The sequence below is a fragment of the Plectropomus leopardus genome, chromosome 10 (assembly GCF_008729295.1).
Source record: "Plectropomus leopardus isolate mb chromosome 10, YSFRI_Pleo_2.0, whole genome shotgun sequence".
In the NCBI taxonomy this organism is placed as follows: Eukaryota; Metazoa; Chordata; class Actinopteri; order Perciformes; family Serranidae; genus Plectropomus; species Plectropomus leopardus.
The window spans coordinates 8,153,428-8,176,705 of record NC_056472.1 but is presented as its reverse complement, the minus strand read 5'-3'; the positions used below and the strand labels follow the sequence as shown (position 1 = coordinate 8,176,705).

Here is a 23,278-nt window from a genome sequence, read left to right as displayed (position 1 = left end):
TCCCCAGATGGTTGACCCAGATAGACACAGCAAGAGAGGAGAGGAGCGCGTGCACGCACACACACACACACACACACACACACACACACACACACTCTCTTTGATACACACACACTGATGTACACCTGCGTGGGCACCCTTCGCAGAGGGATGCTCACGCAGTCCCATCAGAGCAGGTGAGAGAGGAAAGTTAGAGTTTTTTTGGCTTATTTTTGGGATGACCTCAAACTCTCCTGATGCAGCAAAGTTTCATCAGAATGTGGCTCTTTGTTTTTAAAGGCGTACTACACAGCAGTAATCGGACATTATGAGTTTGTTCAGCTACTTTCAAGTCTTGCAACAGTTTGCATATTATATAAAGTCCAGAATATGTGGAGGGCTGGGCAGTAATGGGTGCTCAGTGCCCGGACACAAGCACAGTTTAAACTGCACAATATAAAGAAAATACGCGATAATATTGTTGAATATTGCATAACAATATTATTTGAGATCAATAAACAACTTGTTTGCTTTAACTTGTAGCTAAGAAGTAAATGTTAATTGCACAATGTAATGGCTATGGAATAATGGCATCATCAGCATCAGCATCGCTGTACAATTTCTTTGTTTTGTTTTGTTTTGTTTTTGTGCTTTTTATTTGTCATTCTGTGTCTCCTCTCTCTAAATTCAGAAGATTTTGTGGATCCGTGAACGCAGCACCTTCTTCTAGGAGTCTTTTCTCCCCTTTTCAGAGGAGTTTGACGTGGTGTGGTTAATTAAGCTGTTGATCCAGTCAGATTTGATTTGATAGATGTATTAGAGGAGCAGCTGTTTGTAAGTGAAAGCGAAATTCTATTGTTTAATTGCTTATTTTTTGTGCAACTAAAGTGGGTGGTTTCATTTAGAAAAAAAAACAAAGTGGTTTGGCTGGAATACTGAAAGCGAACAGCAGGTTAGCAGGTAAAAATCTGGTGTTTGTTGTACCAATTCACCACCCCTCTGTCACTCCTGCCTGCCTCATGAAGATTCTTCAGCTCCTTCAGTTACATTGTTGCCCTGAGTCATTTCAAACTGACGTCGTCCTGCGGCATTCTAAATTCTAGCGGGGTTTCATGCTACCATGCAGGATGGCTTTTTTTGTTGGTGTCTGACTTGGCAATCACTGACCAAGCAGCAGTATTAAATGACTTCGGAATGTGAGCCGATGTATCTAGTCAGATTAACTAATTAGGAGGTAAAACTGAAAGAGAGAACTTCTCTAATAACAGCAATAATCTCTCTTTGTGCAACTAAAAAAGGTCTAACTAAGAAGTTGGACTGTAAACTATATGTTTACAACAGAGAGTGTTTGTAATGATTTTACTATTTGACTCTATTTTCCCCTGTAAATAAATCTGACTAACCCATGTGGTTATTGGGTGGGTTAACCCATTCCCAAAGTTGTCTCACTTCGTGTGTGTGTTTCCCATTGGCACCCATTTTTAAAAAAGTCATCTGCATCTAGCAATTACTTTCTTGACCACAACGTTATCATAACCAATAAAACTGTTTGCTTGAGCTACAAATGTAAAATAGGTGGCAAATTAGAAAACACTTATACATGTCAGTTTTAAAGGGTCGTATTCGAAGACAATGTCAAAGAGCCTGTTTTGCTCTTTAGGTAGGAGCACTAGTTGACATTATATGGAGCATCAACCAAAGTCTGCTGCCATCACCGGTCACGATGCTCTTCCTCCACGTTGCCCAATAACAAATTACCCCCACTGTGCTTTTCAACTGCACAGGCACTAAAATGTGGCTGACCATGCCTGCTAACCGCCACGTTTTGTGTGTATTCAGTGGTGTTTTTCTGCAGTCACATGTGTGTATGCGAGTGCAGTCATTATCCTCAATGTCACACCGCATTGCAGTGCAGTAAAAATCTTTTGAGTAAGTGCGTGTGTGTGTTTTATAGTCAATCCAGTAGTTTCAGGGCAGGCTTCCACTGGCTTGTATTTCACTATCCAAGGCGATTATTGAGTTTGGATTTTTTTTTAGCGTATGTATTATTTCTTCAAACACATTTTACTGTTCTGTCTGTCCATCCCACTCTACCTCAGAATATCTGTCCTTGCCTTGCTAATTAAATATCGTTATTCTCTATCCTTTCCCCCTCTGCGACTAGATCCATTTCTTTCCTTGTGACCTCAAGTTCCCCTCTTCCTCTCCGTTGCACAGGAAATGTAAGGTTGTCCCGTCAACAAGGGCACACAGCGGGGTAGAAAGATAAATTGGCTGAGAAAAGAGTCTCATTCGTCATAGGAAAAAAATGCTGACATCTATGTTGTAACATATAATAAAGAGCGGGAGGACTATTAGAGGTGAGGAGAAATGTACCGTGCTTCAGCATGACGGGAAACACAGTAGAAATTCTGTTGTAGATTATGAGCAAGCAATGTGTGTGTTTTTGTGTTTGAGGGGGTCCACAGTGTGCAGGGATACTGCCAGCCACACTGTTTGTCATCACATCAATTTACTATTAAAACATCCACGAGCATCCTTGAGAGAAAACACTGCTCATTGTCAGCTGTTTTGAATTACAATGTCAGGTAATTTGTGTTGACATCTCCTGGCCCAAAGTATGTGTCATGGTCACACTCTGACTGGGAGTATCTCTCAGTGATTCTTTTTTTATTCCCTGAACTTGTGATCTGATGCAAAAAAAATAAGAAAGTTTTTGTTCTCTAAATCACATCCAGAGTCGTGCAGCCTACCTGCGGCTGGAACATGAACTTGGATTCTGTCCATGTTGCCATGACAACATGCTAATCTTGTAGGATTTCCCCGAGATTGTTGTCAAAATGTTTGTGTGCAGCGGCTTGGCTGAGCTAGAGTTGACGTGAGGAACAGCGTGACAACTGTGGAAGAAAAATCAAAACAGCTCAGCTCGGTTGGTATTCACCTCAGGTTGTTATCTCAGAGAATTTTCAAAGGAAACTGGAGAAGAACGGGAGTTAGTGGGAATGTGTTGCCTTTTGTTATGGGCATTCTGGACATGTGTGCAGTGACTGCGGCGGGGGGTGGGGAAGATATAGGTGTGGAATATTGGTTAAATCCTATAAAATAGAGAATACAGTATCATTTCAGCTGCAGAGTGAAAATTTGGGTTTAAAATTACTTACTGACGCACTTAATCAGGATGCACTGCAACTGCATACTGCCTACTTAATTAAACATTAGGTACGGCAATACCAGCAGGCTGTTCACAGTGAAGTATGCATGTGTCTTCACTACATCACATGACTGTACCAATTATGACATTACTGGTCTGAGCTACCACTGAACGAAAGCAGGCAGCATTACCTCTTACAATTAATGATATATTTTCCAGTATTATTCTAAAGCATATTAAAAGAATTAAATAGTGTTTATGTGACAAACAAATACTTGTTTGTCACATACTCACTGTGTGTTGCGTTGAATTCGTAATGTAGAGAAACTTGTGTTTTTCTTTTAAGCCTGGCCTGTTGAAAATGTGGACTGTTTTTAAGAAAATAGTAAACCCAGAGTGTCGCAATTAGTGATTTTTAATCTGTAGTTAACATGCAAATTTATATACATGTGCCATTATTTTTTTTTAAACCCCCGACTGCTAATTTACACTTTTGTAATCAATTTTGATTAGTGAATGTTTGTATTAATCAGATTTTATGTGTATGGTGCATAGACTGTATAAATAATAGACGGAGCTTCTGTGATGTTACCGATTGGTTTGTGGAACTGCCGTTTGGAAGCCTTTGAGCGCTGCATTTCGGCCATATTGAGTATGAACTGTATGTTGGTGTGCAATTTGAAACAGAGCTTGTGTGGCTTGAAGCCCGCTGCCCATATCCCACCCTTCCTTTGTTACAGCTAGTTGACTTTGCCCTTCAGGTGTATATATTGCCAAAAGGGGCTGACACAGAGCTGCCCATTGTTTCCCTCATGCTGATACACACAAGACACATACTTGCACACACACACACTCACACACACACACACACCACTGCTGGTCATACCCCGCCAAAAAAACTCAAAGCCACAAGCGTTGGAGCGGATCTGTCCCAGGCGGGGAGCTGGAAGCTGGTTAAAGAGGGTACCACACCCAGGGGTGGGTCATGATGGTCGGCTTGGGAACTAAAGGGAACTCCCATAGGAAGAATTAAGTCATTCCTTTACGCAGTCCCTCTTATTTAGAACAGAAGCAGGCTCCTGTTTAGAGAGACTAATAAAATATAGCAGCTGGTAAATGATGCAAAATAAGCACTGTGGTTTCTAAAATAATGTGGATAATCAGATTTTTGGAAGCTAATAGAAGTCACAAGATTATTTTGGCAGTCTGGTTTGTTTATAGATAATTCTTGGATGGTTATGTGGTACTGTGTATATGTGTGTGTGTGTGTGTGTGTGTGTGTGTGTGTGTATTCCCTCACATTAGATACGTTTTTTTTTTTTTAGGAGGCAACCCTCCCTTTTTTTAACCTCACAGCCACACAGCCAGTATTCACTACTTGCATTGAGACCACGAAGAACTCATTACTTACAATTCTAAGTATTGTTCAGGGTTTTTTTTGGCATTTCTACATATTTTTCTCCCAATTTTTGGAATATCAGAAGAACCACTCGCCAACCATTCACAGTTGGTGGTGTTGTCGACAGCCACGTGGCCCCTCTGATACACATGGAGTCACCAGCTGCTTCATCACCTGCCACTGAGAGGCTTCATCAAGAGGGCATAACAAATATGAAGGGCCATACCATCCCCCCGCAGATTCCACTCCATTTCACAGAGCCCTAACCAACTAATTGGTGCCATCAGTGTTGTGTCAAGGACATGATCCCTCACTGGCTTCCCACACTGCCAATTGTATTTGATGGTGAGCTCAGTCAAGCTATTAGCATCTCTGTCAGGGATTTAACTCAGTTCTCTTTGATCAACATTGAAATGTATATATATAATTTTTTATTTTTATTTTAACAAAGCAGTGTAGCCTCCAGAGACCATACCACATCCTACACATCATTGGACTAAAATGGTTTTGGCAACACAAAATCCTTAGAACCCTGTGCTTTTGCAAATAGGACAAGAACTGTGGAACCACTTCTAACCCCCTGCACTGTGAATTCCACCTATTACCAAAATGCGTACAGCACTGATACAGTCTAGTGGTGTGTTCACACCGAATGTGCAGCAAACTTTAGCGCCGTGTTACTCATGCATTTACAGCTGTGTTTCATGGGCTGGACAGGGGGTTAAGACACACCCAATCGTGCTGCCTCTCGATCCACAGCACCCCCCTGCAAACACACAGATGACAAAGGGGAGTTGGATTGGTGATAAAAGCTTTCAGCCTTAAGAGGGCAGTCATATATATGTGTGTGTGTGTATATATATGTGTGTGTGTGTGTGTGTGTGTGTGTGTGTGTGTGTGTAAAACCATAACATCTGGAGAAGAATAGAATGAATAATCAGATAAGAGGCTAATAAAAGCGTGATGTCATGTAAAACAGATTGAATACCAATAAATTAACAAACTCTGAAATTAAAACAGGTAAAAGTGCAATTTATATTGAAGTGCGTAAAATAATCACATGGTCAAACTAAAACGGGACCACTTTGAAATGTAATGACAATAATTTAAAAATGTAACACCTTCAATGTGAATGTTAAGGGAAGGCTTTCTTATAAAAGAGAGTTTTTAGGAAACTATTAAAAGCTTCAGTGGAGTTTGCTTTGTGTGTAAATTCATTAAATGTTCTACATTTTTGCAAGTCCTCACTAACTGTTTCTTAAACATACAAATTCCAGTCAAATCATGTAAACTTTCTTTCATTTGAAACATCCTCTGGAAACTATGAGGATGATTTTAGCTCTGTACATGATTTGAACTGTTCACTGAGATATAGCAGCATAACGTGTCAACATTTACAGCACATGAAAATTAGATGAAAACGTGCAACCTAGTGGAACAACATTCAGTGCTCTCCGTGCTGCATAATGTTTAATTATCTTGTAGCAGTGCTGCCCTCTGCTGGACGAGAGTCAGCAGAACAAAAACACTGCCAGACATTCACAAGGGAGAAATTACACTGCATGGCGATCCAGCTCCTCTCTCCCTTGAATTTACACACCCACACACAGACACATATACACACAATCAATCACAATACAGTCGCACGACATGTAATTAAATGATGGATTAATTAAATTGTGTCCCTGTGTATACACGTGTGGGGAAAAAGCTAGGTCACAGGGAGGGGGAGCGTTTAATGGCTCTCATCACACTGGCTAGCCTTTTTGTGTGTGTGTGTGTTAGTGTGTGTGGCCAGTGGTTACCAAGCCGTTGGCCTAATTTTTTGGCTGAAGACCGTGAGTCGAGGTTTACAGTCACGCACTCCTCTTACTATGCACAGTGGACTGACTTTCCGTCTCTCTTTCATAATATTTCTCTTTCATAATCAACCTTTCTGACTTAATTCTTGTCCAGCCTGCTCTCAAATGGCTTTTTATTTCCTCCTGTGCTGCCTTATTCTGATCGCTTATGTCAAACCAACTAAAGCCCCCACATCTCTTTGCATTCACCCTCTGCACCCCCAACTCCAGTCTTCAAAGAGCATGAGACTAATATGACAACGCCACACACATACTACACTTAACCTCAACTCCCAACCGCTCTGAAAGGCTCTCCCCCTTCTGTCTCCGCTAATCTCTCAAACACAATCTCTCCCTGTCTCTAAGTCTTTGCCAAACTCTGCGTGCAAGATGAGGTTCACTGAGTGTTGCTTTTAGGAACGTGACTTCCTCACAAGGCAATGGAGCTCCACTCCTGCCTGGACATTTTTCATCTGCCGTCATGTTTAGGTATTCACGCTCATGTGTAAGGTTTCTGGTTGGACATGCTGCTGGAACACACTCAGAAACAAAAAACGTGCTTTTTTCTCAACATTTCTTCTGAGGGGGAACACTCTGAGGTTTGACTTTAACGTTCTTCTTCTCCAGATGTTCGTTAGTTCTTCAGCTTCGCAGTTTTCCTTTGCTCGCTTCAAAATAGCTTGTTAGACAGAGAGGGTTTGTTTTTTGGTTTGTGGTGCTCGGTTTTAATGAGGAATGCTTATAAATACTAATGAGCATATTTTGGTGTAGCTGAAGGGTCTTGTGTGCTCCTTGTTAAAGTAAAAATGTCAACATGTCAGTTTAATGATGCCGCAGCATTTGACATCTGACCCCTTTTGAAGTGTCTCCCCTCACTGGTGTTTGGCTGTACTGCATTATTCAAGTCTGTGTATTTGCGGTACTTTAATCCTTTGAACCTTGAGCAAATGAGCTTGATTTCTTCAAAAACATGGGAAAAGGAAGTAAGCAATGAAACAAGAAGTGACCCAAAAATTGGCAAGAACTTAGTGAAAAGTAGAAAAGAATAAGAAAATTGCTTGAAAATTAGTTTATTAAAACAACAACAAAGAAATGACCAGCAAAAAGTCCTTAAAAACATAAAATAATTTTGTAACATAATTTTAATTATGATAAAACAACAAATCTGTAGAACTCACGAACATCTGGAGAAGAAGAACGTTAAAGTCAAACCTCAGAGTGTTCCCCCTCAGAAGAAATGTTGATGATAATAATAATAATATATTATTTTTCTCTAAATTAGCAAATTTATCATGAATTGCAGGACATTTGTCAACAAGTTGCTCATTGCCTTTTTTCACCTTTTTTGAAAAAAAAAAAAATTTGCACCAATTTGCTCCGGGTCCAAAGCTTTAAATATTTGTGAAAGGCGTCAGGAAGCATATGTTGCTCCAGGTTTCAATGGTTAACACAAGTTGCATGATTTGCATGATTTAGCTCTTGAAATTCTGAATCCCTGGAACTGTCTTTAAAATTCAGATGAACGGCTTTAGGGAAAAAAAAAATGCTGTTCCCACTGAGTCTATTTTTAGAGCTTTGTGCTTTTTAGTTGACTGTGAGTACATCTACAGTAAGAACCAACAGATGGGCTCACCACAGTAGCCTGGATCGCTTGCCTGCGAAGCAGTTTAAGAGGTTGTTTTTGTCAATGGTTGTGTTTCTGTGTCTAACCACTGCAAAAGGCCACCAGGAGTTTAGCTGTTATTTGGAGTCTGGAACGCTTTTAAATTCGGGCCGGATAACCGCAGCCTCTTTCCTGTCCTCCGTTCAGTATGTGTTGAAAATGCCAAGAGAGAGAGAGCTGTGGATAAACTCTGAGTCTGTGGAACAACATGTGTCTCTGTGGGGCATGCACTGAGTCTTTTCTCCCATGTCTGCAGCGTTCGCTAGATAAATTATAATGCAAAGGGAAGGTGGACTGACTTGTCTCCCATTTGGAAAACAAAGCAAAACAAAAACAAGTCGCCCGGCCAAGGCAGCTGTGGTGAGACTTGGCCAGCCAAAGTTATCGTTGGCTTGCACACAGAAGCATGAATGAATTTGCGTCTGGAGAATATTTTAAGTTCATCCCCTCTCTCGGCTCACTTCTCTGCCCCACAGCTCTTATCCCAAATCTTTTGGCTGCTTGTTTTTCCCTCTAAACATCTGTCTTTTTATCTATAATTTTTTCTCTTTTCGACCTTGCCTTTTTGCTCAGTTTAACTTCATGTGCTCAATTGTAAAACGTCTACCCCAAAACCTCGATTTGCTTTCTAAGATGTTTCATATCGAGCAGTGGGAGGGGAGCTGTGAAGGCGTTGGACAGCAGTGAAGTCAGCTTTGGTGACCTTAAACAACCCAGAGTTAGAGATCTGACTCTCAGTTCAAGACTATGGCTTCATATGGGATTATAACTCTCACCTCATTTTACCTTTCCTCACTTCATCCAACTTCATCCCCCCACTCTTCATTTCCTCAGTCTTTATCTTACCTTCTTACTCAGGGTTTTTTTCTCTCTATCCTCTCCCTCTTCTCAAGCTTTCATGTCTCTATTTCTTCTCCCTCTCCTCATCTCTTACTGCCTTACTATCATTTCTATCCCCAGCTGCTGTATCTACCAGAGAGGCTATGGAGCTTTTAGGCTTTTCATTTTTTGTCCACAACTGTCTGTAGATTTACTGTTATGTTTAGTTAGCATTCTGCTGGCTTTGAGTAGTTTTTCACAAGTCACCTCTTGCATTTTGAAGGGTTCATGTGCAGAAATCTGAATCTGAATTTATTTAGTAAATATATATATATATATATATATAGATGTGTGTGTGTGTGTGTGTGTGTGTTGTGTGTGTGTATTAAAATTCATGTTTGGTTAAGGTCTTTTGGTGTTTTCAGACCGGAGGAGTTCTAAGAACCCCCTTTTTTGTTTCATCCACACCCCAGAACCAAGAACAATCATAGTTCTTAGAACATCATTTTAGGGACTTTTTATGCCGCTGCACCAGCAATAGCTGTGGCGGAAGGCGTGATGTTTTCAGTTGTCTGTCCATCCAGCCCATTCTCATTCTGTGATATCTCAAAGCCTAGAAGGAATTTATTTAGATTTGTCACAAATGTCCATTTGGGCGCAATGATAAACAGATTAAATCATGGTGGTCATAGGTCAAAAGTCAAGGTCACTGTGATCTGGTGCGTGTCGTTCTCATAATGCTATATATCTTGACCTTGAGGGAGTTTCCTCAAATTTGGCACAGATGTCCACTTGGACTCAAGAATGAAAAGATTAGAATTTTGTGTTCAAAGGTCAGTGTGACCTCTGAAAACATGTCTTTGGCCATAACTCAAGAATTCATATGCCAATTATGACACAATTTCATGCAAATGTCTAATAGGATAGAATGATGAGGTCTTGACATTTTATATCCAAAAGTTCAAAGGTCATTTACAGTGTGACATCATAATGTTCTGCAAAAACACTTCTCTAGCCATTACTTAGCATCATAGCTCAGGGACAGAAGGGAAAGCATTTGGCCAGATACTGAATTGGTGACAATAATTTTAGGTGTTCACCTTGGAACTGTGGTGGCTGTGTAAATATTTTATACTCACAGGTTGAAGATGTGTGTAAAGCATCCGTGTTTTAGAATATAAAATAGAATATAAAACAGCCCTAAAAACAGCCCTAACAATTGTTGGTGCATTTAAAACTCTTTGGTTGCCTTGTTTGTTTGTTTGTTCGGAATCAACATCCTGCTAAGGTACGTCTTCAAAAACTGAAGGGTCTCTGCATAAAAAAGGCCTTAAGGAGACACCTTCAGCTACTCTTACTTTCACCCTAACTCATAGTTAGGCTCAGACGGTGTTACAGTATACCAGGGTATTTAGAAAGCTCAAATGTATGTTTCAATACGGTCATACATAAAGGTGCTTCTCTTTCTATTAAACCCACTGAATGTAGTGCACAGCACGCACCACCAGAGCTCAATCTTTTGTCTCTACTGGTGGAACAGGAAGCTTAGCTGAAAGACACTATGCCACGTAGTGGTAGAGGGATAAGTTATAGGACTGTAAACAGCTGGCAACCAGCAATGACTGAGAGAAACCATGGGGAATGACTGACATTTTTATTTTTATTTTACATCTAATTTGGCAAATTAAGGATTCGTTTTGATCAAACTGGAGCTGGTGATTGTTGAAACAGTGGGTTTAACAACTAGATTAGCAACAAGAGTAACCAAGACAGTTTGTCTGAGTTTTATTTTGTCGATATAGATTGAATAAAGAGTGTTCTTTGATGAATAATTAAACCTTGTCAGTCTTCCGTGACCCAGAGTAAGTTTCCTAAAACTTTTACTGTCATATACAGTGTACCCTGGTGAAATTTGAGAATGGTTTGAAGGTTTGAAAAATTTGATACTGCCCAAGCCTATTCATAGTTACTGCTTCATTATAAAACCCACTGTGCAAAATTTAGCCAATACTAGAAAAACTGGATATTTTAACCCCCTAAGCTTAATATGAATATGTATCTAGTCAAAAATTAGTTGGCCCGGTCAAATCGTGAAGTCACAGTGGTTAGAAAGAAAAATAAGTTATCTGCCTGTATATTCAGGGACTGCTTTGTCAGTTGGTGTCTGCTGGTGGCTGGAACTTCTGTTGGCCTTTAGCCTGTTTATTTTCCAGTGAAAACGTTTTAGTTATGTTTATTTCGTCTGAGTGAGATCAACGTTCTGTGGAAAGACTGGCCACATAATCCACCAAACAGATTTCTTAATAAGGGTGTTGTTTTTGCCAAAAGTAATGCTTACAGGGAAGCACTGCAGCACCATATTGCAATGCATTAATTAGGGAAAAAAATTCCAGTGAAATTAATAGTCACACTCAGTGGAGAAACTTACATTTTATTATTATTTCAAACAATGGGTGTTACTGGCCAGAAAAAAAAAAGTTTTTTGAACAATTCAAGCCAGTGTATTGCCAGGAAAAACCAGCTGGAAACCTGGCTTAATAATCACTAATGTACTGTGGTATATGTACTTTCACTTGACCTCTGTATGTACCATGAACTCTTCCACATCTGTTGCACAATGTTGCTGCCAGTAGTCCAGATCTTTGACAGGAGCTCTGCTGTTTACTTACTTGGAACATCTTCTCTCTCTCTCTCTCCCTCAGGTTTTTCCGATCAGACATCAAAGCAAAGCCAAAGGTGAGTGTTTTTCTCTATATTTTCCATTTCTGTTGTTGCAGTCACTTTTCTTTCTTCTCCTTTTCTTTTTGTCTTTGCCTACAACATAAGTTGTTGAAGTGGCCTATAGACTTCTTGTATATTATGTCATCTAGGGCTGACAGTTTATCGATATATTAATATGAGACTAGAAATTATTTTAGATTTTGGATGTCATAATATCGTAAGCGTTGTCTTTCCTGGTTGGAAAGGCTGCATCACAGTGAAGTCATGTAATTTTCTGACTGTTCGAGCTGTTATTTGCAGTTATTAGTCATTATATTCACGTTACTGATGATTTTTTATCAAAAGTCTCATTGTAAATATTTTGTGAAAGCTCCAATAGTCAACCATACAGTATCGTGCCAGTATTGATATCAAGGTATTTCAGGGTTTCCACACATTCATTTATTTGTGGAAGACCACAATTAAAACATCTGTCGCCACAAATAGATTCTCTATTTTTGGAGCTTGACCGTTCATAAGGAGCACTGTTGAAATATGTATACACCACATGTATGTATGCACCACACTCTCAAAGTGTAGTGCATAACCTGGCCACAAGTTGAGCCGCAGAATTCCAAGTGCATTGAAAGTGCAACTTAACTGTTAATTTTGAGGGGCTAAAGATTAAATTCAGTCGTAGCAGCTGCTCCTCTCATCCATCAATCTAATCCGATCTGCAGCTCTGAACAGATCGACAGATCAGTCGTCCACCCCAGAGGTCACTAAGGAGAAAAAAAGGACTCATGGAAAGCTCTGCTTGCGTTGCGTTCACTGTCAAAAAACTATGAACTTACAGAGGGGACACAATGATACAAAGGGACACATACAAAAAAATCCCAAAAAGAAACAAAATGTTTGCTGTTGTCTCAGCCCCCCACCCCCATCAGCTACTGCCAAAAAAAGTCCATATTCTCCATATTGTCCATCCCAAGTATCAACAAAACTAACAGAATTTTCAATAACGATCATAAATCAGCTACAAACAATATCATTTTAAGCATTAGTGAGCCCTCTGTGGCTTAGAATGTGGTGCTGGGAGGATGCTGTTTTATCACAGATGTAATAACAAAAGAGTACCACTAGATGTAGGCAGAGTGTTTCTTTATGAAATGCTCTCATCCTTATTCTTCAGTGGAGGTACCTGAGAAGAGAGGGAATACAAGCACAGGAATTTTAAATCCTTGAGTTAGAGAAAAGGGGGCAAAGTGACTTTTCTTGTCATATCAGCAGGTTTGAGTGTGATGTGCGTGTGTGTGTGTGTGTGTGTGTATGTATGTACTGGAGTTATACTTAGTGTACACTCGTTTGTTTCATCATGGAGGAGTGTGAGAGGTTGTTTTTGCTTGTCGGACACGTCATTGACTTTATGAGAGGATTAGACAGGTAGAGTTTGACTCTGCTTCCTGTGGTAATTCACAACTGTATGAAAACACGACAAGTCTCCCTCCTCCACTAGTCCCCTCCTTCTTTTTCATACTCTCCCCCATCGCCTCCCCTCTCTGACTACTGATAGGGCAGACATGGAGTCAACAGAGGAGAGAAACAGCAGGAGGAGGAGGAGGAAAGGGAGGCAGGGAGGGAGGGAGAGAGAGTTCGGATACAAGGGAAGGACTAAAGTAGAAACAAAGAAAGGCTGCAGGTGTGTGGAGTTCTGAATATCATTAGCTCGACACACTGGACAACAGTGAAGGACAGGTGGAGCATGTGTTCACAGTGAGATCCCAGCGGCTGAAGTGGACCAGGTTAGTCTAGTGCCATTAGAGAGCTCTTTAGGTGATTTTCTGAAGTGCTGACCAAGCCATGGCCCTTCTTACCAACGGCGCACAGAATCTGGGCTCCTATTACTGCCTGATCCGACGCAGGTTCAAGAGGAGGCGCAAGAAACGCTCCGAACGCAAAGGTAACCCTCACAGCGGCGGCTCATCCACAGAGAGTGATGCTGAGCCGGCTTTGTGTAGACTTAGTAATGTTGAGTAACTGGCAGGAGAGCATAGCTGCACACTTCTTGGAGTGAACCATTTGTTTCACATGTCTGAATTTTAAAGTTGTAAAGGGCATCTGAGGAGTGCTTTTAAATCTGTCCTTGAACTTGACACTGGCAATGCCTTGTAGTTCAAAAAAAATCTTTATAGTATGTGTTTTTGTGGTTAGTAAACTTGTGGAATATAAAGAAATTATTTTTTTTTCTTTTCTAGAGTGTTTTACATGCGGAGAAGTTTTAGTTAATTCATTTTTTAAATTATTTTTTGTTAGACAGCAGCTTATATCACAGGACAGACACTGTTTATTTTTTTTATATATTCTTTTTAAATTTAGGAACTTTGTACAATTTGAGAGAGATTAAGTATACACACTAGAGCTATGACAAATATGTCAGGGTAAGACTTGAGAAAAAAATAGAGTAGCAGTAAATGTTGTTTAATAGAATACAACAACATAATAGGGTCATTTATCCCATATGACCAAAAAAACTGTCCATGAGGGTCTTATGTATTTCACCCACTTCATCCAGGACTTAATAAGCACATTTTTCTGAAGATTAAGAGAAAAAATATCTTTTCCATACGATGAATATCATTTACTATATTTATCAACTCCTGTAATGTGGGGGTTTGGGACTTAACCGCACCTTTTAATATATAATATATTAAATATGAAATATATTCATCAGGATGCTTTGCCTAAATGTCAGCTTGTTTTTTTTTTTTTTTTGCCACGCAATAATGTCTAGAAGAGATCATTCTTGACAAAAGTAATTGCTGATGCATATAAAAGTCAGTATATGGTTTAATTGGGATTCATCGGTGATTTGTATTCCATTATTTTTGTTGTGTTATTTTATTATTTATTTGTGTAATCTCTGCTTTTCTTGTTTAAAATTGAGTCTGAAAAAATAAATTCCAGATATCCCTGCCACTGTTTATATTCACCATATTAACGGCTTTGATTATTCACATTTAGCTCAAGAAACATGCTTAGAGATAAAACATAAAAAAATCACATTTTTTATGTAAACAAACCATAAACTACATCAGAAAACATTTTTTTTTTAATTTAAATTTGTTTTGTTTTTTTTTCAGTATTTTAGTCTACATTGACAGGGGACAGTAGAGATAAACAAGAAATATGTGGGCACGGAGAGACTGGAACGGCCGAAATCTAAGTGTTTGCATTATAATTACATAATGTATATGCAACCAGTAGATAAACCAAGACATGCCATCAGAAAATATTACAACTTGGCTCTGCTGGGTATTTTAAAAGCTGTAAGTCAGTTTAGTCAAGACTAGGTTACAGATTTGTCTTCTGTTTTTAGATGATGTGACTTTTGATTAAACACACATTTTTGTATGTTTGTGTTTCTTTAAGGATCAGAATGATTGATCGATTGAGGAAAGGTAATCTCTCATCCTTGCCGTCCCTCTGACTGAGGCAGGTCCGTGTCTCTGTGTAACTGACGTCGGGTGACGGGAGCCCCACAGAGTCTCTAAGCTTTTCTCTCCTGAGTTTGCTGCTCTGCTCTGGGGATTAGCCTAACAGCAAAGGTAGTAATTACTTAGGTGGCCACAGCTCACTGGCAGTATTAGCCATGTCTCAGCCACTTGCTTTGACACCCCCACAACCCTCCAAACTCCCCACCACCACCATCACCCTCCTCGCCGAGCCAAGCCCATTCATCCAAGTAAATCCACCACTGCTGATGCTGCATTTTTTAGCCCCCCGACTCGCACTCGAGCTCCACTCACTCAGAGACCGACTGCGTCCATCAGCATTACACAGGTCCGTTTCCGGCCTTTTCACTCTCCCTTATCACCATGGGAATGAAAGTGGCACTTTTTCACCATACTGTGAGAAGCGATGACTAAGCAGGATTTTGGGCCCGTGTTGCTCCACTTGCTCTCTCAGTCAGCTTTAATGCCCTGCACTGGAATCCCTCTGATAAGTTGCTTAGTGCTTTAGCTGTAGCGCCCATTGGGTTAGCAGCTAATGCTAGCTGTGAGGACGAGGTCACAGACTTAAGACAATCTTTGGTGGAATAATGTGACACTGACTCAGGAAAATCTCTTTGCTTAGTTTCTTTCTTAGTGAGGTCAGAGGCAGCACAGCACCACTGGACTGGGAAGTCCATTAAGTGCCGATTAGTGTCTTCCACAAGGACACTTCAGTCTGTCGATACAGAGGTTGACTGGGGTGAGCTGTTTGAGTTTGAGCCATCAACAACTAATCCTTACTGTAGCTCTGTTTATGTTCACCTCAGTTGTCCTTGTTGTAATTGCAAGTCCAGTTCTTTGTGTAGACCTTGAGAGCACAAAAAAATGGTCTAATTCGATGTCCGGTATGCATTTACTTGACCAATAGATCTGATTCTGATTCTTAACACAATTACTATTTATTTATGTGGTTCTATGTGATTACATTCTTCATTTTTGTGGGCACAGGCAGATCTCATCATGAGTTCTGTTTTCCCTTAACTGCAGTTTGAGGAGTTTGAGTCATGGAGTGGATAACTGATCGATCAATCCAATCAGAGATGATCAGATTGACGAATGACAGGAGCAAACCTCAAGACCCGGTGCAATGAATGGTTAAGCTGTACTATTATTGTGCCTGGTTTCTGCTGCTCCATCTGTGCCCAGAGTACATGCAACACTCCAAGAGTGTGGAGTTGAACTGTACTGTTGAATGAATCATTTGAACACAAAGAGGAAATTATCCTTAAGCTATGCTTTCAGTTTGTCATACATATACATTTCATTCAAACTTACAGTAATTATCTAAATATTTTCATTAAAATACAAAACAAGGTATTAATTAAAACTAGGGAACAGTTAAGAACCATGCATATCAACACTTTTTTTTTTGTTTTGTTTTTTTTTTTTCTTCAATTGATTTGCTTATTTAGACTTAGGCAGATGGAAATCAAGCACTTTCTTTACAAACCCACACTCTACTGAGAGGACCAATAAAGCAAACGTTAATTATTTTATTTATTTTTGCAGCAGGACAATAGCACTATTGCAAATCAGAACAACTTTGGAAATAGCAAGTTAAATTTACCTTTATATGATTATGCCCTATTGCAATTGAAGTCCCTAAAGTTTTGTTTTGAACCAGGTTGGCTGTTTACTTTACGAATCAGTGTTGAAAGGAGGACACTTTCATATATATATGTGTATATATATATATATATATATATATATTATTTTTTTTTTTTTTTTTTTTTTTTTTTTTTTCTGTATTGGTGCCTAATATTTAGTATTATACAGTGGTGGAAAACACATTCATATATTTTACTTAAAACTGTAAGAAACAGTAAACTACTGTTACAAGTAAAACCCTGCATTGAAAATCTCAGAATAGTAATTTTATGTAACACCCCTTTTTCCACCAAAATTAGCACATATATGCAGGGTGCAGGGTTTTTGAAAGTGAAAAAACCTGCTTATATTAGGCAATAGACTCCATTCCCATTACCAGTAGCTGGGTATGCCTCTTTTTTTTTTCTTTCTTTTTTTTTTAATCTGATGTGTCATGTTCAACGACACGAACTTGCCAGAGGACAGGATTAGTAAAAAGTAAAGCAGCATGGAGGGAGTGAAAAGTTGTTACTTCTTTTTATATATTGCACTTTTATATCTTTTCTGTAGATCTTTTTATGTCTGTTACTTATTCAGTCTCTCATTCAAACTGAGTGCTGATTTATTTGGTACAATAACTAATAATAGCTCTGCTTGGATGGAGATGCATGAAATTTGTGCTACATTGACAAAGAGTCAGAGCTGGAGCCGATAAATAGGGGCTTAACTTAACTCGACTGCCTTATGTCTTCTTTTATTTTATTTTTTGCTTAACTTGTCTAATATTATGTTACTTTGACTTTTGATTAAACTTTTAGATTTTGTAGTCATTTTATTTATATGAAACATTGTAAATAAAGTATTTTTTGTGTAACCTGCAACTCTGTCATTCAAACTTTTAGGTGACTGGTATTTATTGATGGCATAACCATGTAGATGATCATAATTTACCTTTTGCTTTCTAAGTGAATTACCATAGAGTGCATAGTGACTTTTAAAATGCTGAACTTAAGCATATCTTCCAAATGATAAGTTCTTCAATGCATCTCTCGTAAATGTGCCAAGCCATGACAGTCGTAGACGATGCTTTCCAATGGGCCGTATATGAAATATGGAAAATGGGGAACAGAGGCCTTTTTCTGCATTGCCAGCAAAATCTTCAAAATGAGCTTTTGTAACTTGGAGAGGGGGGCAGAGAGGGGGAGATCTGCACTGCCTGACACTCACAATCCATTGCCGTGGAGGAGACTTAACCTACAAGGAGACTCCGTTTTCATATTTTCTCTTCTGGGATAACCTCACATCCTTCCTTGTGAAGCCTCCTGGTCTTTTCTACCTTTTCTTTGTTTCATTTAATCCTTGAGTGTTCACTTGTTCATTCATTGATCAATTTGATCATCTCTAACATAATACTAAGTACAGTCGGGATTACCAATTTATCAAGAAATGTAGACCAAAATGTAATAAATTAGTACAAGGTAATAAAAAATGGGGGCATTACACTAAAATTACATTTTAAAAAAACAGGGAAAATGTCCACAAAATTGTATTTATAATTATCATCATTGTATTATTACAGAAAAATATACGAAATAGAATAAACACATGTAGACACAAAAATTGACTTACAGCCACAAACACACCGATTAACATTCGACAACAGTAACAATAGAAATCACAAACAAAACATGCTCACACTCATTTACCTAACAACAGACAAACTGTTGATTATGAGCAGCGCCTTATTTAGTGCCACATTTTCAGGCACAGCGGCACTCTGTCATGATAAGAAATTAGTTGTTTCTGCCTGTCTCAATGTAATTAGCCTTGATTAGCATGCTGCTAATGACTGTAACAGACTGACAGAGGGGGGAAAAAAAACATTGTAGCGAGAAAGCACAAACCGCTGAGGTGTGTTTAGCTGGCGGAGACACACTTCATGGCCCTAGAGACGTATGCAGGGATTTGTGTCGACTCCCTTCATCGCCTCAGAGATAAACTTGGTATGTAGATGATAGTCGGTGTAGATTCAAATGGATTTGAAGTGTTTTGCTGTTTGCGGTGGTTATTCCGCTGCTTTCATGTGGTAAAGGAATTTCTTTGGAGGTAATGAAGCAGGACTTGTAGTGATGAATATTTGATTCTCATACAAATATGGTATATGGAAACCCTCGCCAGTAACACCGAGACAAGATTCATTTCAAACTTTAGGAAAGAGTTCAATCACAGTTTATATTGCTTTTTTGTGATATAGTGACGCCTTCACTGTTTTTCCGCTCTGTCTCGGACTGCACATCCATCCTCCCCCATCTTCACGCCTCCCACCCCTGAAACCCGTCCTCTTAGGGTGTATGGATCCCTTCTCCCTGTCTCTGTCAGCTGCCACGACCTGGTTTCATCTGGCAGAAGTTCCTCACCCTGTCCTCCCCCTGCTGTCCGTCAACCGTACCTCTCCCCCTGACAATAGCGAAGGCACAAGGTGTGAAATTCAACTCCTAGATGACACTGTCACAGATGCAGGCGCGCACAAATCTACATGGATGCATTTATGTCTCTGCACAGCATTTATTTTCAGACTTCCCCCACCCCCATATCTACACACACAAACACGTTCCAGCACACATCCCTCTCCTTGCGGAGCAGCATCCTGGTGCGTCTAACCTGGCCTTGAATGTGACAAACGGTGTTAGCTGTGAGCACCCTGGGCATCCAGGCGAGGAGAACAGGAGGACAGAGGAGAGGATTGTGGGAGGTTAGATGGACAGAGGAAGGCAGAAGAGAAGAACTGACAAAAATGCTTTCAAATTCTGAAGGTAAACTGCTGCATTGGACATGGGTGCCATACATGCACTGCTGTTTATGTATTGCACATTCAGAAGAAAATTTGTGTTGGCATTAACTCAATTAAAAAACTTAATAAAACAATTAAAATTTTTTGCCTCTTTTGGCTTCCAAGTTTTTCTTATGCAGTTTTCTCAAATGAATGCCGGACATAGTGAGCAGAATTAGGTCCAGAGGTCCTTAAACACATGTAGCTCATAATGGACATTGTCTGTGTCAGACACTTTCTCTCCCTCTGGAAATAACCTGTTTAGTTAAGGGGTCGACCAATATTGGTTTTTCAGGGACAATACTGATTATTAGTAGTTAATGAGACTGATAACCCATATTTGGAGCCAATATGCATTTACATGCATTTATCTGGCAAAATACCAAATATCAGCCCCAATAATCAGCCAGGCCAATGAAGTGTTGACCCCTAGTTCATAGACTGTATAAATGATGGCCCATGCGGCGTCACCCATTGCTTTGTGGGCTTCTGTTTTAAAGACTTAAATTTAGCATTTTTTCTGTCACCATCTTGGTCTTTGGGAGCCAGAAGTGACCAAATTTTTGACGTGAGGGGTGGAGCTGTGGAGGAGTGAAGGGAGGTGACAAAAAAGTCTGAGTTAAAGTTTCCTTAGAATAAATTCAGTTGCTCAAAAACAACCTTAAATCTTAAAGGTTTCCTTAAATTGTTCAATTAAGTATTTCATTTTTTTTCCTCATTTCTTTCTTATAATTCAGGAATCCCTTAAGTAAGTTAAAATGTTGCACAAATGGCCTTCAGTATCACAAGTGCAAGCGAACAAACAGTCGCATTTCTTTTAAACTCTCTTTTAAAGCAGAAAATGTCTTAATGTTTCTCCTTAAAAACATGAACCTTTTAAGGAATTCGATGCAACATCCATAAGTCATTCCCTCAGCTAAGGAGAGATAAGCCTTAAGTGTTATTTAAGAAGAATCTAAAGGTGTTTTGTGAAATCAGCCCCTGACTCACCGACTGTAGCGACACAGTCAAAGCAGCACCGCCCGACATTACTTAATAAATGTAAACAAGTGAGTTATAAAAAAAAAAAAATTAAAAACTCTTGGAATTAGCAGTAGAGACCCAACGGCATTTTGTACCAGGCTGTAAACATTTTTACTTCTGCTTTAAAGATTTAACATGGGGGTGTTATGGGGATTTACTGGCTTCTGGAGTCAGCCTCAAGTGGCCGTTAGAGGAACTGCAGTTTTTATCACTTTTGCATTGGCTTCATTTTTCAGCCTGGAGATTGATGCTTGGTTTCTTTGAGATTAGGATCGGCACCTGGATAAAGTGTGAAGGATATAATGCACAAAGTCAGCAGCGAAAATGGCAGTCTTTTGTTTTGAAATCCATTTCATAATTTGGTGATAGACAGCTGTTGGCATCCTTGAATTTGTCTGATGATTTTTACATTGGCCCTTACCAGCACAAGTTCCCAAATTTTGACATCTCCAGTTAGACATTTTTATCAGCGTCTATGTGTCGGTGACCCCTCTTCTTTACTTCTTGATGTTTGTTTTCTTGTGGTTTTACGCCAGTCATTTAATAGAAATGTCATCAACTGGCTGTGAATTCTGCTGAGCATGACCTGCTTTACTCACACGGGCTCAATTGGGCATTTTGTACTGGGGAGCTGGCAGGCTGAAGTCCGTTTAATGTCCGATCCAACTGTTTCAGACATTTGCGTTCTCACATACAGCCCCTTCGGGGTTGCAGTGCATTGTGTGAAAGGGGCTTACAGATTGTGTATTGCTCCCTGTGCTCTGACTTTTGAAGTCATTCGATCACAGGTGTCTTTCCTTGAATATTTGTGTGCACATGCAAGTTATCGGGAGTTCCCTACCTGTGTTCTCCGTCGGGTACTTGAACATTGAGCACAGCAGCGGTGGTCCTCTGTGAGTCACACATTTACACACACACACGCACCCACACACACACACATTCCCACACTTCCAAACATACTCTCTTTTCCCCACAGGCGCTCGGTGCCTATGCTGTGTCATAAATCAGAGCTGTCAAATAGATTTTACAGCTTCTAGTGAAAAGAGGAGAGGCAGCCACCCAACAACCTTGAAAAGATGGAAGAAAGCAAAAGTAGAGGAGTTTTATTATTATTAAACCTGATACCTGGACCTAAGGAATCTATAAAGAATGACGGGACAGTTTTTCACTTTCTTGGTGGAGGGAGCATGATGTGTCCCTGCACTGACCAGACCATCAGAACAGTCCTTGCTGTACAATAAGAACATATGATAGGATTTTTGAAGGGTTTTGTTGTAGGGTTTTTTTTTAACTTTTTGGCACATGGCATTTGCAATGACCTGACAGTCTAATCTCAATACAGTTAGTGGGGCAGTATAGCCCAATGTATCATCACAGTTGTTCATTTTTTGATAAAAGCATTGAATTTGACAGATGTTTTGATAGATAGATTGGGAACAAAACTGGATATTGGACCATTACAAACTCTTTTGGATTTGGTGGATACAACAGCAAATGTCATGCCATACATTGTAATAAAACATATGTTCACTTTCATTTGTATTAAAATAATATTTGTGGTGCTGGAAACATGAAAACAGCAGCTTGGGGGCAGCCAAAGTGCTCTAAAATGCCCAAAGTGCTCTTTATTTATTGGAAAATAGCTGCCATGCTCATCAAAATGCCAATCTCCAATGGTCCAATATCGAGATTCCGTAAATGTATTAAGCTATATGTACCAAATTTGGTGTTTTTTATCACAAAATGAACAATAGGTTAGTTTTGCCACCAACTGCACTATTGATCTGAGGCTAAATACAAAAGTAACATAGTCATCAGTAGTTGAGAATCAGCTAGGAATCTGATTTGGGCTTCCTTTTTAGTCTTCGTTTAGCTTCAGCAGCCATCCTAAAATGAGTCTCTATCCATGTTGATATGCCTTCATAATGAGTCAGACCAGTATGTTGGTTTTGTACTGATGCAGTGTATCTTTGTTGCTGTTTGATATGATGCAATCCTGAGCTCAGTATGCACAAGTATTAAGCCATAACATGTTTTCAGAACAGGTTGGTGTCTTTCTGTGTGTCTCTCAGCAGTAGCAGAGCTCTGAGGGGGACCAATTCAGTGTAGACAAGACTAACTTCCAGTTATTTTGAAATGTTGTGTGTCCTTTGTGAGTGACATGACACAATGTGGATCCAGTTAGCATTCAGGCTGTGTGTCCAGCCTCACAACAAGTTCATTTTAACTTCTATTTGTATGCAGATTAGTGCAATTTTTTATAAATTAACCCTTTAACGCTTGGCTCAACATCAGTTTTCTTGTGCTGCATTCAGACCCCTTTCATTGGCATTTAAACCTCTGAAACCTGAGAAAACTGGTTTGGTTTGTTTCAAAAACATGGGGGAAAAAAACATAACAAGCAACGTTTTTTTTTTAAACTGACAAGAACATAATCTGAAAATCACCTTGGGGGGTTAGGGGATTATTAGATATCATCAGAAGACAAGGGGATATCCAGAAAACTGTACTAGTAATTCTCTTAATAATGCATGTTAAATTATGTTACAGAAAAAAAGAGAGGAAAAAAATATATATAAATATAAAAAATGTATATATATATATATATATATATATATATATATATATATATGTGTGTGTGTGTGTGGGTGTATTAGCAGTTTTTTGTTTGTTTGTTTTCTTTTTTCCTTCACTGCCCGTGTTTATCATTGTGGCTGTGGGAGAGGACATCAGGA

General features: G+C 39.4%; 1 protein-coding gene across 1 annotated transcript in view; it reads left to right on the top strand.

Moving 5' to 3' along the window:
* Positions 1-11,559: 11,559 nt before the first annotated feature.
* The window catches only part of adarb1b (adenosine deaminase RNA specific B1b), a 53,951-nt gene continuing 42,232 nt past the window's right edge, over positions 11,560-23,278 (top strand). The window contains exon 1 of the mRNA XM_042494846.1: positions 11,560-11,588. The gene's annotated coding sequence lies outside the window, so the exon portion shown is untranslated. The remainder of the gene's footprint in view (positions 11,589-23,278) is intronic.